Source organism: Oryctolagus cuniculus, chromosome 1, assembly GCF_964237555.1.
Source record: "Oryctolagus cuniculus chromosome 1, mOryCun1.1, whole genome shotgun sequence".
Classification (NCBI taxonomy): Eukaryota; Metazoa; Chordata; class Mammalia; order Lagomorpha; family Leporidae; genus Oryctolagus; species Oryctolagus cuniculus.
The window spans coordinates 78,809,173-78,827,971 of record NC_091432.1 but is presented as its reverse complement, the minus strand read 5'-3'; the positions used below and the strand labels follow the sequence as shown (position 1 = coordinate 78,827,971).

The following is an 18,799-nucleotide window of genomic DNA, read 5'->3' as shown; positions in this document are numbered from 1 at the left end:
TACTTCTCTCCCAACGCCACATTGTGGGAGAGCAGATGCATAGAATAAGTCCTAATTCGAGTAACTTAGTCTAGTCCGGATTGCTCCCCACAGATCCCCCTTTCTTTTTATTTTTGGCGTTGATACGCGCCTGTCTTCGGTGTCCCGCGGCACACACTCTGCTCTACTTGCTAGAGTTGCCACAGGCTCTTACAAGTCCTATCGATCAGGAAAACCGAATCCGGGTCCTCTCTTCGCCATTGTGAGGAGGTTTTTAGGCGCTGATGCGTGCCTGTGTTCGGTGCCCTGCAGCGCATGCTCTGCTCTGCTAGAACTGCCTGCAGGTGTTTACAAAACCTATCAGGCAAACCGAATCCAAGCCTTCTCATTGCCGTATTGTGGGGGAGACTTATTAGTGTTGGTTTGTGCCTATCTTCGGTGACCTGCAGCTCATACTCTGGTCGAGCTGCTTGCTGGCGCTTACCGCCTTAAATCAGGCAGACCGAATCCAAGCCTCCTAATTGTTGCATTGTGGGGAAGCTTTACTGATGTTAATTCGTGCCTGTCTTCGGTGACCTGCGGCGCAAAGCTGCTAGCCGCCGCAGGTGCTCATCGTGCTCATCGCCTCACTTAATCAGGCAGACCGAATCCAAACTTTCTCGTTGCCATGTTGAGGGGAGGCCTTTCTATTTCTCTATTTCTCTATCTCCGGGCATTCCTATTTCTCCCATTTTACTTCTATCTTCCAGCATTCCTATTTCTCTTTTACTTCTAAACTTCTGTTTCTCTTATCCCTGCGGCTTTCCGGCACCTCGCCCCGCCGGCGGGTTCCCGGCTCTGCGCCGCTTCAGCCCGCGCGCCTCTCTCATCTGCGCAGCTTCCCGGCTTTGCGCGGCTCGGCTTCACGCACTCCGCGGTCTCCACGCTTAACCCTTTCGCGTCTGAACCACGGCCTACGCCAGCCCCGTTCCCTATCTACTCACGCCCCGTGCTCTCTCTGCACGCGGCGGCTTCCGCGAGTAACACAGCATAGCTTACGTGTCCGCCACTAGCATTCAATCTAAGTTCCCCGGGCTAGCCTGGCGAATTCAACCCAGCGTACGTCTCCACCCCACGGTTTGGTTTCCCGTCCTTTGCTCCCCGGGCTAATCAGACGGATCCCAACCAGGCTCACGTTTCAGCTTCTGGTTTCAACTTTTTGCCCCCTATTCCCGGGCTAACTTGAGAACCCCAAAGTGGCTTTCGTGTCCGCCTTGGCCTGCCCCCCACGGCTTCAATTTCCCTAACATTTTTCTCTACCCGGTATGTTTCCCTAAGTTTTCTTCCAACAATATTCCTCCCTCATTTCTCCTGGCCTCTCCCCACAGTCCGCGTCCGAGTCTGTTTGTTCTAGCTTTCACTTTCGCTTTCGACCTTAGAGATTTCTCCCAGCTTCCCCCCGTAGTCCGTATCTGAATCTATGCCTAGGCTTTCAATAGCTTCTTCCGGCACCCTTTTCGTCCGGCTTTTCCCTAGGCTGCTTGCTAGTCTCTCTCTCTGGTATTTTCCTGCTTCTTCCCGTTTCTTCCCTCCTAAGTTTTTTATCCGTCCTAGGTTTCCTATCCAAGCTAGGTTTCCTATCCGAGTCACGGCACCATTTTGTCGCTCCCCGTCTTCGTGGGGGAACGACACAGGACCCTGCGCTGTTCTTTTCGTCTGCTCGGCCCTCCCCAGGTTTGCTGCTGGTTCTTCCCGGGTTGGCTACTATCCCTTCCACCTCCGTGGAAGGGCAGTTCCCCCTGGCCGCATTCCCCACTTCCGCAGGGGAACGGCACACCGCCGGCCGGCCGGCTCTCTCGGGGGCTGCACGGGTTCCCTTAGATGTTCCCCATAGATGTTCCCGGTGCATGCCGTCTCTCTCCTCCTTTATAGTCCTCCTCCGCCAATCCTAACTCGGCTGCCCACACGCCGAGTACGCTGCTCTCCTCCAATCAGGAGCAAGTCCTACAGTTTATTAGTTGAACTGGAGGCAGCTGTGCGGAAGCTGTTTACTTCTCTCCCAACGCCACATTGTGGGAGAGCAGATGCATAGAATAAGTCCTAATTCGAGTAACTTAGTCTAGTCCGGATTGCTCCCCACAATACTGGGAATGGGAGAGGGAGGTTGAGAAGGATTGGGAAAGTGGATGGGAGGGCAAATATAGTGGGAAGAATCACTATATTCCTAAAGTTGTATTTATGAAATGTATACAGTTTGTATTCCTTAAATAAAAGGTTTTTTTGTGGGGAAAATAAATTTAAAAAATTTAAGGCTGGCACCACAGCTCAATAGGCTAATCCTCCACCTGTGGCGTAGGCACACCAGATTCTAGTCCTGGTCGGGGTGCCGGATTCTGTCCCGGTTGTCCCTCTTCCAGGCCAGCTCTCTGCTGTGGCCCGGGAGTGCAGTGGAGGATGGCCCAAGTGCTGTGGCCCTGCACCCGCATGGGAGACCAGGAGAAGCACCTGGCTCCTGGCTTCAGATCAGCGCGGTGTGCTGGCCATAGCGGCCATTTTGGGGGTGAACCAACGGTAAAGGAAGACCTTTCTCTCTGTCTCTCTCTCTCACTGTCCACTCTGCCTGTCAAAAAATAAATAAAATAAAATAAAAAATTTTAAAAAGATAAAATTTAAAAAACATAAACTTTATTTCTCAACATTCAGTCCATCAAGTTCAAGAAACTTTGTAAGTGGTGATACCAACTATTTAGTCCATACCTAAATAACTACAGGTGCTGGAAATTTAACCGTGTCAGGACAGTCTTTCTTACATTATGAACTAATGAAAAGCAGGTGTTCTTTCAATATTTTTTACAATTAGGAAATGAAAACAACTCAGAAGTAGCCACATCAGGACTGGAAAGTGGGTGCCTAATGAGTTCCAACTGAAACTCTCACAAAATTGCTCTTGTTTAATGAGAGAAAGGAGCAGGAAGGATTATTGTCATGGTGGCAAGCAAGTCTCAGGTAAATGTCCTTGGCCATGCCCTTTGCTCTTGACCAATAGGCTTTTGCTTTGACTGAACCACTATCACCATTGGGTTGTCAATTGTTTTGATTTTGCATTGACTTCAGGATCATATTGGTAAATCCATGTTTCATCTCCAATTAAACAATTCTACAAGATCAAAGAAATGCTTTGGGAAACTGATTCCACTGTCTAAAATTTCCATTGAAAGTTCTGCTCTTACCTGCAGCTGAATTGAATGCAGCAGTTTTGGAACTGAATGAGTGGAAAATGTGCTTTAATCTTCCATAGAATTAAGTTAAGATGAACAAATTGAGATGTCTATGATGTAAAATGGGAACACTAACAAAATGATTTTTCCTCAAATGATATGGATGGTCTGCTCTTGTAGGTGTCATTTTCAACACTGTCTTATTCCTTCCCAAAATGAATCATCTATTTGTAAACTAATTATTTCTTCGGTGGCATTGTCCCATATATTTCCTATAAGCCATCAGTGATTCCACCATTCTTTCCCAATATTTACCACCAATTTGCCATTTGATCTTGCATGAATTTTAATAAAATTCATGGTGCTCTGACAGGAGTTCTTTTCAGATTGATGTCTTTCTTACTGCTTCATACTAGATCCTATTCACACTTGCTATAACAAGTTTATTTTGGTGAAAAAGCTTTGATATCCATGCTTAGGTTTTTTTTTTTTTTAGTAATAGGCATTTCCCAGGCATTTATATTTACAGAGTCTCCAGGAAATTTAAGAAATCCTATTGTGAAGAAACTTCAAGTATCCATAAGTTTAAAAAATGTTTGAACCAAAACAATTTATCTTTTAATTCATTTTAGATAACTTTTTCATAATAGCCTTGTGTGTGTGTGTGTGTGTGTGTGTGTGTTACATTACATATATGGAGCAGGGTATCTGTATACAGGAGAGATATTCAAAAAGTTCATGGAAAATCCATATTATAAATAAATATGTGTGCATTTAAAATTTTTGTACCAAAATAAATTTATCTTTTCATTCTTTTTTCCAGGAACTTTTTGAAGTACCCTCATATACACCCTTAATAAAATGCTTGCCAATCACTTCTGTCTGTGACTAGACTGTGATGTGTTTGAAGGTAAAGAAAATATCCTTTTTCTTGTGTTTCAGCTACAATAATGGCATCTAACGAGACCTTAATACTCATTTGTCAAACAAATTATTGAATGATAGTTATTAAGATGCAGAACATTTAACCACCAAGAAAAGCAGACAGAAACATAGAAATGTTTCCAAGAATAAATAAATAAAAATATACCATTCTATGTGACATTCATGAATTACCTGTGAATATATGCATGCAAGCTTATGTATTTTTGAGTACGTATATAACATAGACATCCACAGATGGATGGACAGAGAGATACATGAAATAATGATAAGAGAAAGGGAGAAAGCAAAGAAGAATAAAGTATACATGAAAAGTAGATTATTTACTGCCCTCTGGGTGAGGGCATATACTACTTACCATTCAGTCAAAATGTTGACACTGAGATCCAAACGAGGCTCTTAAAACTTATTTTTATTTATTTTTTGACAGGCAGAGTTAGACAGAGAGAGAGAGAGACAGAGAGAAAGGTCTTCCTTCAGTTGGTTCACCCCCAAAATGGCCGCCATGGCCAGCGCGCTGTGCCGATCACTAAGCCAGGAGCCTGGTGCTTCTTCCTGGTCTCCCATGCAGGTTCAGGGCCCAAGCACTTGGGCCATCCTCCACTGACTTCCTGGGCCACAGCAGAGAGCTGGACTGGAAGAGGAGCAACCAGGACAGAACCGGCACCCCAGCTAGGACTAGAACCCTGAGTGCTGGCACCGCAGGTGGAAGATTAGCCTAGTGAGCACCGGCCTCTTAAAGCTTATTGACGAAGCAGCAACCTTGAGAGCAAGTTTTTACTGAAGGCTGAGATATCTGATAAAGAGATTTTTTCTGTTGAAAATGAAAGAAAAATGTTGAAAGTAAAAAATAAAATTAAGGAAAATAATGAAGATTGTAGAAAGAGCTTTTATAAAATGGAATGGGGAGGCATAACAATTTCCTTATTGGAGGAAGACTAATGGAGAAAGTTCACTGCCAGCAACTTGTATGTGTAGATGAGATCTTAGCAAAGGTAAAGGATAGAGTCCTCAGGCAAGTGTCACAGGGCATGTTAAGTGGTGCATTTCTTGTGTTTATTCTCAGACTGAAAGCCCTCTTTAGAGAAGCTATTTGTTTGGTGTGATTATGTACAGGGAAACAGGAAAGTATGTTTTTCAAATAAAAATAAATCTTTTTTTAAAAAAGGATGAAAGCAAGAGATGCAGGGAACATTTAGATGGAATCATTGAGAGAAGGGGCTTCTACAGGACACTGGATTTAAATGAGGGCACAAGTGGTTCAAAATTTCTGCAGAGGTGAAGCATGGCAAACATGTTTTAAGCACTGTTAGAAATATTCTCAGGAGTATTTTTTACTCCAGTCACAGAGGCTTCAGCCAGCTTGGCACCAGAGTCAATCAGCCTCATAAAGCTGCGAATAGACTCATCAGGCTCATGTTACTGACCTCTTTCCTTGCTCTGTAGCTTCTCTTTAGAAAAGAGGAAGTAGGTCACCTGTAGGAGCCCCTTGTTGCCTACACCTGCACAAATCAGAAATACGAACCCACAGGGCAAATAGTTTGCCAATAGGGACTAGAATTCAATGGCCAAATGTTTCCCTCTTTGCCTCAATGATAAGCAATTCTGAGACCTTCTCAGATGACCTTTTTTAGTATAGCAACAAGTTAATGACACATTTCTCCACAGGTTCTTGCTCCTTTCTTTCTTTGCTCCTCTGTCTTTCACGTCTGCTGCTGTAGTCACCTTCCCTGTATTGAGAGAACACTTTGTCTTAGGCCCTGCCCCAGGTTGAGTTGCTCAATGAGAAAGCTGGTGTTAGACCTACAGTAGAGATTCAGAATAATTTAGTGATTTACCTAGAATCAAATAGATGATGACAATCTGAACCATTGTCTTAAGTACATTTTCTGAAAAACAACAGTGTATTCTCTACACTGGATCATTTTTTAATGAAGCTGGTAAATTCATTGACTATTAAAGCTAAGCAGTATCTTGGATACTGTCAATTCTAGGGATCATGAAACTTTTCTTTAATGCAAAATCTTCTTTTCTTCCTCATCTATTAAAATTCGAGGCAAAAGATTAAAAAATGACAGATTGCTCCTCTTTAAACAATTTATGCTGGAATTACTTTCAGCAGCTCTTCTTTTCCAGTAATGCTGAGGGGGTGTACATAGACCCTTAGTATCACAGTGGCCTAGTTTTCAAGAGAATGATGCATTCCCAGCTCTACTATTAAAATGAGACATCAATACCTGAACAGATTAAGTTACCTGTCCAATTTTGCAAAAACATTGTAGCAAAAAATTTAAGTTGTGAGTAGATAATCTAAAGGATAGTGTCATTATTTTTGGTAAGTTTAAGTACAGATCTACAGGAAGAATCTGGGAATTTCTGCCAAGGCCCCTTGAGAACCCTCCTAATACTGTATTTCTATAATCCTAAGTAATCATCACATTCAGTGAATTAATTACACCATAAGATATTTTCCCAATGCAATACAGATGGCTTTAACATGTAATTTTAGGCTGACGTTGGAGATTATTCAATACGGTTGCAATAATTCCTCATAAGAAATTCAAAGAGGATGCTTTTCATTGAAAATATATCACTTATCTAATGATGACTCACGTTGCACCTGAAAGGGTCCATGTGCACTGGAATTTTGGTAAGTTGGGACAATGACTCCAAAGACAGAGCTGTGATAGATGTGGTTTCTTGCTAGGATCTAGGAGCATGTTTAGTGCTATATGCCCACATGACTCAAAGCAGAACTATAGAAATCCCTGAATAAAGGCTTGAAAGCTCTGAATCAGTGGACAGCTGGACAGCCAGACATCATGAGACACAAAGCAACTCACATTTAAAATTTCTTCCTTAAATCTTTTCCACAACCTCCCTGGACCCATCTGCTCACTGAACCTTTGTCATCCAGATTAAAATGGACCTCCTTCACCTGCTGAACATCAGCTGTGGTTACAGCGTTATCTTAGACATCCAACCCATTCAACAAATGTCTATTGAATGCAATATACTTTGGGCTTCTGTTAGCTTGGGTATGTATACTTTGCCTTGTTGTACACGTATGTGAGTCCTATGGAACTAAATAACATAAATATCTTCCTCGAAGAACTCTCAATATGGAATAGTGAACCACATGGAAATAAAAAATTACTATAAATGTTATGACAGAAGCGGGGGCAGCTTAGCTAGCTGTGTGATCAAGGAAGATTTCCTGGAGATGGCATGCGTACATCGAGTACTAAAAGATGACTATGAACTATCTGGATAATAAAGTACAACATGTGCTAGGTGGAGCGTGTATGACATAGTTAAGGAACAGCAACCAAATCAGAAAGACACAAAGATGTCTATGAAAGAAATGTGGATGAGATGGGAAGACAGGTAAGGTCAAGTCTCGAATATCCTGCTAGAATCTTAAACTTTATCGTAAAATCTATGAGGAGTAATAGAGGGAGTTTAAGAAGGGCAGCAATGTGTTGAGACAGATCATTGAACAGGAGTTAGGCAGATTAATCATTGTAACATTTTTGTAAACTGGTTTATAACTTCTGTATGTCACCCCATATAAATGCTATGAGTTAATAGAACAACTGAAACATTTCCCTTCTGCAGAGCTAAAGAGAAATCCATATGGGCTATAGCTCTCTGTTAAGTCTTCCTGCTACGTCAGAGACAATTTCTATTACTTCAGACAGGAAGGAGAGGTTAAATAACAAGCAATTACAGTTACAGCACTTTCCACAGATGATTATATCCTTTCCAGGTTTCCAGCATCTATGTGCTACCTGGGGTATCTGACTGACTCCTATATACTCCACCTGCGTTTCCCAAACTGAACATCAGTCCTCTCCCCCTCCCCCTTCCCCCCGCCCCTCCCCCTCTTTCTCTTTCTCTTTCTCTTTCTCTTTCTCTTTCTCTTTCTCTTTCTCTTTCTCTTTCTCTTTCTCTTTCTCTTTCTCTTTCTCTCTTTCTCTTTCTCTTTCTCTTATCAGAACTCCTTATGAGCAGTTTTAGCACCATTCCCTATGCTAGGGCTGACTTGGCAACTCTTCAAGCTCTTGGAAAAATGAGTTGGTTGTTGTAGATTATTGTTCCAAAATATGGATGCCTGGTATTGCTATGTACTATAATTTAAAACTAGTCCTTGGGAAAATTGAGGAAAAAATATGGCAAGGGATTTGTGGTGTTGTGTTGCCTTTGCATTTGGATCTCAAGTGACAAAAAAGAATTGAGAATAATTCTTGGTTTCAAATATAGTCCCATCATTGCTCTGGGCATAATTCTTGTTTGTTTGAAACAATTGAATGTAATAAACAATAAAAGGCTGTATAGCTGGAAATTAGCATAGAAGCCAGGTTATTGTTCACAATTAAAATCTATATATTGAGTTCCTCTTCATTTCATTCTCATGTCTTCCTTACCTGAGGTATCACTTATACTAAATTTTCCATTACCCCCATCTTTGCAAAATTTATACACACAGATACCTGTCAGTACACATGGAAATATTCCTAAAAGGTATATAATAAAGTTTTTCTTTATAAACCATATATTCTGTTGTATATTATCTTCTCAGAATTTTTACCCATCTTTTATTAAAATTCATATTTTTGCATGTAGCTGTGGTTTACTTACGTATATTATTTCAGTATGTAAACATACCATGTATGTAATCCATTCTTTTTCATGCAGATGGTCATTTTGATTGTTCCTAGTTACTTCTATTATGAACAGGGATATTATGAACACCTTTGTATAAGTGTCCTGATATACATTGACAAAAGCTACTTCAAATAAAAACTTAGATTGAATTGCTTCATGGAAATATATGCAAGTTTTCCATGCAGATGAATGGATTAAATTTAAAGGACTCCCTTTAGTCATTTTTTTGTTAGTAAACTTCTTTCAATTTATTAATAAACGATGTCCTCTTATTTATTAAAATATACTTTTATTTATTAATTAGAGGAAAATTACTTCTTTATAAAAATTATTTGTTATCAGTAAAATTAAAATCCTCAAATTTTGTTGAAACATTTTGCTACTATATGGGATTTTAAATTCTGGATGTGTTAAGCCTAGATCACAAATGACAAAGGTTAAATTTAATCTGTGCATACAGAGGAATTTCAATAATAATGCTTACCTCCCTGGGATGTAATAAGAATTAATGAGATAAAGAATTATATGTATTAGCATATAGTAATTGTTCAATAAACCGCAGTTCCCTGTGTTTTTCAATGATAGCTGTCTAAAGGCCATAGCAGGTTTGCTGCACTCACTGCAGCAGTCAGAAGACTTTCTGAAGGTGACAGCCCAGCCTGGGAGCAGCCCTTTAAGGATATGTGCATTCCTTTCCCTAGTTTCTCCTAGGGAACAACTGTGGTGCTTGGGAGATAGAGCTAACCCTTGCTTGTAGTGATGCTCTTCATTTAGAGGTAAATCAGTTTTACTTCTTTTGAAAATATGAAGGAAGCAGGTGAAAGCATAGTGAATCCTGCAGTTGAATTGCCTCTGACCCTGTGTCTGGTTTGCCTCAGTTTCCTTTCCTGACATGGTGAACACAGAACTAGTCAAAAGGGAGGGAGGCACCCAAGTCTGAGGGAGAGTCTGGGTGAAGAGAAGACAGACAGTGCCAGTTTCTCACCCCAAGACCAAGATGCAAATCCATCGTGAGCTCTGTGGTGGGTTTTCCTGGCTGGGCACTGGAATCTGCTGGGGAATGAGACCAATTTAAAGACCTACTAAGTGGTAAGCGTCGTCTATGAGGGAGGGTGAAGTGGTGATCATCACCATGAACTTACAAGGCTGGTATTCTTGTAATTACTATACCCATTTACAAATTAAACTGAATCAGAAGAGTTTAAGTTATTTATTCAAGAACAGAGATCTTTTAAATGAAAAAGACCAGGATTTAGGGTTGGACATATCTAGTTCAGGAGTTGATCTCTTGGTTTTACACTCTAGTTCTATCATATTAATAAGAAACATCATTCATTGAACTTAGAGTACCAGTATTTAGGTTAAAAAGCATGAGAAAGTACTACTGTATTCATTTTATACATTGGAAAAGTTAAACTTCAAGGAGTGACTTGTCCAAGGGAACACAGTGCTGTAATGAGAAACCAGCCCAAGTCTGCAACTCCAAAGCTGCTGCTTTTCCTATTACTCCACACAGTTTTTCATATTGAATCCATGGTAAGTTTTCTGGAGTTGTCCAAAATCAAAGAACAACTTTCAGAATCCTCCAAGTACAAATGCCCCAAACCTGGGTATTTTACAAGTCCTAATTCATATATCCATAGTTTCTGCATGTATTCCAAGGATCGCAAGGAAATAACATCCCTTGCTGAGGCATCACTGAACACAGATATTTCCCGGTTACCCAGGCCAAGAGGGCCTGGAAACTGTCTTCACTTAGGACAAGGATCTCAGGCCAAGGCTTTAAGGCTAAATGATGTTCTTTCTTATCAGTGACATTTATTTCTTTACCTTTCTAACCAGTATTTCAGTTCTAAAGAGTAATCATTAGATAACACTGCTTCATTTTTTAAAGCTTATCTCATGCTTACTAAATCCCGAATATTGAACTTAAGATTCGGGATGAGAAAACCCAACCCTGCAAACAATCTCCCAAAGGCCAGGCTGTCAGTTGTTTCAGTTTAATTGGGAAGGGAGGAGACAAATTTATATAGGATAAAGTCTTCCATTTTACATTTCTTAGGGAACTTGGGGCTCTTTTTAAGTCTGCCATTGGGTATGACTCAAATCTAAGAGGAAGTAGTTTAAGACAATAACTGCCTAAATCAGGAAGCCCTGATCCCAGCCTATAATCATAATGAATTTTAGAATTAATTTCTACTTCCCTCAGCTCTGCTGTGTGAGCACAGGGTTGACACCATGGCCCCAGTTTAGCACAGTCTAATGTGTTATAATTATTCTGCAGATCATTATGATGTGTATTTATGTGCACACACATCCATTCAGTGGAAGTTCTGGGTTCAGTATGCATCTCATCTTGTGAACAACCTAAAGATAAGGACAATGTTTTATTCATGTTTGATCATGACAACATCAAAAAATTAAGCCTCAGAAATTTCAAGAACTATTTGTTAAATTAACATAACCGAGATGTGAAGTAATTCACTTCCCAGCGGAAGAAAAGACACATGTCAAAATAAGTGTTTTTTTAGATTTTCACTAAAACTCTGACAGAAAATTACCACAAATCTAGCACTTCCCAATGTTACTACCTCAATATTTACCAAACATTCCCTAAACAGTGACTGAACGCTGGTGTGACTCAAGCATGTCGCAAATGTGACTTAGACAGAGCTGCTTAACCCATACAAGGAGTCTTCAAAATGTTCATGGAAAATAAGTGTTATGAAAAATATATGCAGCAAATTCAAAATAATTCCATGTATCCCATAACTTTTTGAAGTACCCTCATAAGTCTTATAAGGAAGGCGTGTGTTGCAGCTAGAGGTGTGTGAAGATGTTTGTACCAGGGCACTCTGCTGGCAAATCAGAGAGCATTGTTCAGGGGCTGGCGCTGTGGCGCAGTGGGTTAACGCCCTGGCCTGAAGCACCAGCATCCCATATGGGCACCGGTTCAAGACCCGGCTGCTCCACTTCCAACCCAGCTCTCTACTATCCTTGCAAAGCAGTAGAAGATGGCCCAGGTCCTTGGGCCCTTGCACCCACATGGGAGACCCGGAGGACGCTCCTGGCTCTTGGCTTCAGATCAGCGCGGCTCCGGCCGTTTCGGCCAATTGGGGAGTGAACCATTGGATGGAAGACCTCTCTCTCTTTCTCTCTCTCTCTGCCTCTCCTCTCTCTGTGTAACTCTGACTTTCAAATAAATAAATAAATAAATCTTTAAAAAAAAAAAAAAAGAAAGCATTTCAGAGAGCAGGAAGGTGCAGCAAAAGCAGCAAGGGTAACAAAGGATGAAATGTTGAAAGAATGGCAAACCTTAAGTGTCTCTTGGACAGCGAGATTTGTAAGAAAAAGAATGTAGTGACCGGGCTGTAAACATTTTGAATATCATTAAAGGAGTATATTCTTGTAGCGAGTGATTATTGTTTATTTTTCAACGGAAGTCATCGCATTTCCCCCTTCCTCCAGTGAGCATAGCCAGGATGAGGCAAATCCTCATGCCTTGGCATTCTGCACCCTTCCTTCATACTCAAGATGTCATGGGTAACATGACTGGTATTGTTATCATAGTTAAGGTGTAGCCTCTTTTTAAAATTCTTTAATTTTTTTTTATTTAAAAGGCAGAGAAACATACAGAGACAGACTGTGAGAGATCTTCCAGTTTCTGGTTCACTTCACAAATGCCCATAATCTTAGGGACTTATCCAGGCTGAAGTCAAGGACCATACAACTCAATCCAGGTCTCCCAAACAAGTGGCAGGGACCCAAGTAGCTATTATTTGCTACTTTGCACAGTGTGCATTTAGAGGAAGTTGGAGCCAGCATTTTAGCCCAGGAGCTCTGATATGGGATGCAGGTGTCCCAAGATGAGTTTTAACTGTTGTGTCAAGTATAATCTTAAATCAGTTTTAAGGAAAAAAATAAGAGATGTAGCATCAGGCTTTCGTTCTTAACTCTTTTTAACAACAATGATTTGTGACAGCACTTAATACTCCCTGTTTCTCAAATTGTTAAGTTCCCATTTTATGGTTGAAGTTCAGCTCTGCAGAGTTTATGATTAAGAAATATCTCTAGTAGTGAAGTCACATAGTTATGTATTTCAGGACCAAGGTAAAAGTAATTACCTCTCCCCTAATGCCCCAAAATAGGGAATGTTCCAAACATTGGAAATGTAAGATTATTTACATCATGGTTTGTTGTTTCATTCCTACAAACTTGGGAGCTTTCGTTTAAAAAAATAACTTCTTATTGCATAAGGTTTGTATTTTATAGACTTCCCCTTGGCCAGATTGCCTTTGGAGAATTATCTGCCACAGAATACATCCTGTTTTTGTTGTTGTTATTTCAAATTGATCTCCCCACCTTGGTAAAAAGTCTCCAGTCAAGCAATTAGGAACTGCTGTGCTCACTTGTTTTTAGCTGAAGTCACATACTGAGAAAATTGCATTTTACTTGGCTTGAGTTCTATTCTTGAGTGATGCTCAAGTAAAGAAGCAGGTGTGCCTGGTAGTATTTAATGCCTTCAGTGGATAAAGTGCTGCAAATGAGATGGCCCGTGTAAACTGAACACCAGTGAGGACAGAAATATTAATTTTAGTTCCCTCTTTCAATGGACCCATGATTTAAACCTGTATGATCTCTTACATACTGTATGTTGTGGCTTCTTAGCTGGTCTCCCTGACCCAACTCAAGTGCATTTCCTGGCAACATTTCAGTACTGCAGGAGTGGATCTCCAAGAGATAGAATCTTCTTAAAATTTTATCACTTTATATAAAGGCAACAAATTTCACATACTCAGTTTTAAGAACATGATGATGCTTCTCACCCACTTTCCTTCCTTCTCTCACTCCCACCTTCCCTCCTCCTTCTTTACTTATTTTTCTTTTAGCTCTTGCAATGACATACATTCAATTTACTTTATATTCACAAGCTTAATTGTCCACTAAAAAAGAATTTAATAAGTAGTAAGTACAAGAATCACTGTTCCTTAAGAGTGTAGACTGGGCTATAAACAATAATCAAATCTCAAAATGTCAATTTCACATATTTACCTCACATTTTTTGTACTCTTTATATTAGCCACCCCTCTTTTATAAAACTCTTGATGGGGAATCCTGTTTTGAGAGATTAAAATTAAAAGTTCATGAATCAATCCCAAGAAACCTGTGAAGTTTCATCATCTGTTACATTCCTTCACATACTCTTAGTTTCTGCTAACTAAACTATTACTCAGTGTTCCATCAACAAATTAAATGTTCTTTATGCCATGCTTTTGCATAAAATATGTTGCTGAAATATTCTCTGAAATACGTTGCTACATGAAATGACCTTTTATCAGTATTAACCTCAATCTTTTAAACAAAAGCTGAGGTTTGAGATGCAATTCAATCATCTCTTTGTCCCTGAAACCATCTTTTTTGTTTGTTTGTTTGTTTGTTTTGACAGGCAGAGTGGACAGTGAGAGAGAGAGACAGAGAGAAAGGTCTTCCTTTTTGCCGTTGGTTCACCCTCCAATGGCCGCCGCGGCCGGCGCGCTGCAGCCAGCTCACCGCGCTGATCTGATGGCAGGAGCCAGGTACTTATCCTGGTCTCCCATGGGGTGCAGGGCCCAAGTACTTGGACCATCCTCCACTGCACTTCCTGGCCACAGCAGACCCTGAAACCATCTTAAGAATTTCTAGGTAAGACTCATTTCTCATTCACTCAGCCAGCCAGCCAGTCAGTCTATATCTACTGAGTGTCTTATGTGTTTCAGGAACTGTTCACATTGCTAGGAATACAGATGAACCAGACAAGTTTCTTGCCCCATTTTTCTTTCTAACATAGGTCACATAACAAAAAATAAAATTTAAATAAACATAATGTATACTATATAATTCCAAATAATTAAAATTGCATTAGGAATCAATCTTAGAGTCCAGGGTTGTGGCATAGCCAGCTAAGCCATCCCTTGTGATTCTGACATCCTATATCAGAATGCCAATTCGAAGTCCCTGTCACTCTGTTTCTTATCCAGTTTCCTGATAATGGAAGTGGGAAGGCAGAAGAAGACAGCCCAAGTAGTTGGGCCACGGTCACCCATGTTAGAGACCAAGATGGAGTTTCAGGCTCTTAGCTTTAGCCGAGACAAGCCCTGATTATTGCAGGCATCTTGGGAGTGAACAAGTGTATGTATCTGTATGTATGTATGCTTCACTATGGACATTTCTAATGGGAAATATGCAACTGCCCAATAGGAAATCAGATGGTTCCACTCAAAGAAATGAGATTAGATGTTCACAAGCAGGGTTAGGGATAAGGACACAAACAAGAGATTTGGCAAAATGGAAAGAACAAAGATTTTTAGCATCACATGGCCTCAAGTTCAAATGCAAAAATTTTGACACTAAATGACTTGGCCCCCTACTTTGTAGCTATTATATGGAAATTATTTTGATTTCCCAGAGGGTTACTCTTAGGATAAATGAGGTAATCTATACAAATAAATATCTAATTCAAAGTGAGTACTTAATAAATTGTATCTATCTTTCTTAGAGACAAAAATACACACATATAATGGTGTGTTGTGGAGGGCCCCTAAGAGGACACAGCTGAGAAGCAATCAGCATATAGCTCCAGGATGTGTGCGTGTTTCTGGATATCTGATTGCAAAAGTTACTATCTTAAATTAATCTCAGAATCACCAACTGCTGTGCCCTCACTGTAGAACCAGCTTCTTTTCTAAATCTTTGGACCAAAGATAAACTATTCAAAAACAGTATGGAGTAAACTGAAAGTAGATCATTGTAAAAATGGAATATGTGGGAATAAGAGAGGAGAAGGAGGAGTGGTGGAGCATAGCCAGGAAGGAGGGTATGGTGGGAAGAATCACTATGTTCTTAAATCTGTATATATGAAATACATGAACTTGTGTGTGCCTTAAATACCTTTTTTTGATAAAGAACCAACCTCAAAAAGAAAAAAAAATGTTGAAGGGGAAATTGTAATGTTTGTTAAGATGAGGGTTTTTTTTGTCCACTCTGACTGTACTCATTTGATACTTACCAAACACTAACTACTATAATCAATATTATTATATATGCAGAACATAGAGTATATGATGGGCTGGAGCAGTTTAAACAGGTGTGGGTAACAGTGCATATATTGCTCACAGAAAATTTAAAAAAAAAACTAAACAATGCAGCCAGATTATTTTCTTTCGATTATGATAATATGCTATCCTGAACAACATCAGTGATAAAATACTACTACCTCAGTATAAAGCTCCAACTCCTCCTCTCTTTGATTCATCCCCTTATACATGCCTTTTTATATTTCTTTCCTATAATTCACTATTAGAAAACAACCTTCACATCTTGTTCAGTTGACACTGATCTTATGAATAGGTGAAGGAAACAGATCTAGGGTTCTACTCTCCTTAATTAAGGCTTTTAATTAATAACTTCAAGTCAATATGATGAAACATCAGCTTCCTTATCTGTAAAATGGGATAATAATACTTGCCTGTAAAACTCAGAGCTATGATGTGGATTAGAAACAAAATGGATAGACTCTTTGGCACAATGCTTGCCCCTTAGGCTATCAAAAATGCTACTTATTATTATGTAGTAAACCAGTCAGTCAACAGATACATAATAAAAGGTTTATATATCAGGAAGCAAAATGAATGAGATGTGGTTCTTGCCCTGGAGACCTCACCAATAAACATATACAAGATATTTAGAGAAACTTTCTATGGAGAGATAACAGATGAGAAATACTTGGATATAAGCTAGGTGGAGCTACTACTCAAGGGAAATTAATTATTCAGAAGTCCAAAGATAATATCAGAGGAGAATGCTTCTATAAAGAAAACAAAACACAAGACTGCAAGTGCAGTTTCTTTTTTTAAAATGCTGTTTTATGTCAGAGGCGAAGTTACAGAGAGAGAGGGAGGGAGGAGAGAGGGAGGGAGGGAGTAAGGGATAGAGGGAGGGAGGGAGACAGAGAGCGCTCTTCCACCTACAAGTGCAATTTCAATAAGAAGAAAGATACACCTAAACATAGAATAGAAGAGACTCCTCAAACTGCTAAAAGTGGCCACATCTGGGTGCCAAGACTACAGGTACTTTTTATTTTCTTCTCTATACTCATATGTATGCCAAAAATATGACTATAAAATGACTTCAAAAACCAACAAGAAAACTACAAAATTAGAAATAATATACTGTTTTTAAAGGTGAGCAAATTACATTAAAATAATTTGATTCAGTGCATTCTTTTTTGTTTGATTTTGTTTTTCAACATTCACTTTCCTTTAATAACCCTCATCTTTCTGTAGGGCAGGTATGGGCAGCTAGGCAATGGCAAGAGATATTCACTTGAAAGTATTGCCCAGGCTGAAGACTTTGACCCACATGTTGGAAGGGCCCCTCACAGGAAAAGTACTTTTCAATGAGCGGTTGGGTCTCTTCACTGCCAGGATCCAATTTCTAGCAAGTATATGACTTGTGGTCCACCTGTCAATGTTGACTCAGAAGAATGGAAATCTCTTGGCTCAAAAAGACCCACATTCCAGAAGTGGAGCTACTATTGCAAAGGCATTCTTCCTCACTTCATCCAATTGCTAGAACACTCCAGTGATCAGGTTGTCTGGGTGAGCTCTTCAACGAAATGTTATTCAGCATATCACAGAAACCAGCCATCCTTACCAAAGCGCTCCCAAAAATATAGCAGCACCATAGAGAGTGTGTCTTCACTTGAATACTTGGACTTCAATTCATTCAACACAAAGGTGCCCTTGGGCAGAAGAGCAAAAGTGTCCTTTGCCTTGGATTCACAGTTAGTGTCTCCTTACATTTGTCTCTCACTCCTTCTGAAGCTGGGGAAGGTGTCTTTATCTCTTTTTTTCATTCAACCAGGAGTTTCTACATCTCTTCCCATAGTGTGTCCTTTTAAGGTTGGCCCTCTGTGAACTTTTCAACAATAAATTGGGCCATCTTCTCACACAATTTTACCTCCCCAAGACAGCCCAAACTGGGATTGATTAATGCAGCTGAGGAAACAGCGATTGGTATTTTGAAAAGCCTGGCAGAACAAAGGCTCCCAGACTTGTGTAAGCAAACACAACAGAGCACAGACAACTGTGATGTCAGCCAGGAGCACACGCTTGCCCACAAAGAAGTCTTCATCTTCCAGTGACCATTTGTCTGTCACAGAATTCAGTTCACCTCCTTAACATTCTTAGTGGCCTATTCGTTGTGGTTCATGATGTACTATATGACTATCAGCAAAGCTCACCACTGCACCCCCTGGGCTGTGGTGTATGGAGTATTTCCCCACAGATCCAAAATCACAGCCAGCATGGTGATTCTGCAGAGTGCAGAGCATTATTTCCCAAGCTCAAAATGCTGGTTCCCGAGATGTAAAAGTCTAAAGGCTACATTTGTTAGAAATAAAATTTTATTTATCAGCCTCTAGAGCAATAAACTTTGAAGAATTCCTCACCTCCTGCTCACTCTCACTCTCTCTTGCATTATATGTAACTTGAGTGATTTGATTCGAGAGAAAATGGCACTGAGGTTGATCCTGCAGAAGCAAGGGAGGCAAATTACAGTCATGCCTGTCTCGTCTTGCTCAAAGTTGAGAATGTGCCTTAGGTAGTCATTGCCATTCTTTTTTTTAAAAAAAGATTTATTTATTTTATTTGAAAGAGTTACACACAGAGAGAGAAGGAGAGGCAGAGAGAGAGAGAGAGAGAGTCTTCCATCTGCTGGTTTACTCCCCAGTTGGCTGCAATGGCTGGAGCTGAGCCAATCAGAAGCCAGGAGCCAGGGCTTCTTCGGGGTCTCCCAGGAGGGTACAGGGGCCTAAGCACTTGGGCCATCTTCCACTGCTTTCACAGGCCATAGCAGAGCACTGGATCAGAAGTAGAGCAGCTGGGACTTGAACCAGCACCCCCATATGGGATTCCAGCACCACAGGCTTCAGCCTTATCCACTTTGCCACAGCACTAGCTCTGCCATTCTTTTAA

At 40.3% G+C, this 18,799-nt stretch overlaps 1 pseudogene; it reads right to left on the bottom strand.

The window, feature by feature from the left end:
- Positions 1-17,093: 17,093 nt before the first annotated feature.
- Positions 17,094-18,035, bottom strand: LOC100358840 (elongation factor 1-gamma pseudogene; annotated as a pseudogene).
- Between the last annotated feature and the right edge of the window lie 764 nt (positions 18,036-18,799).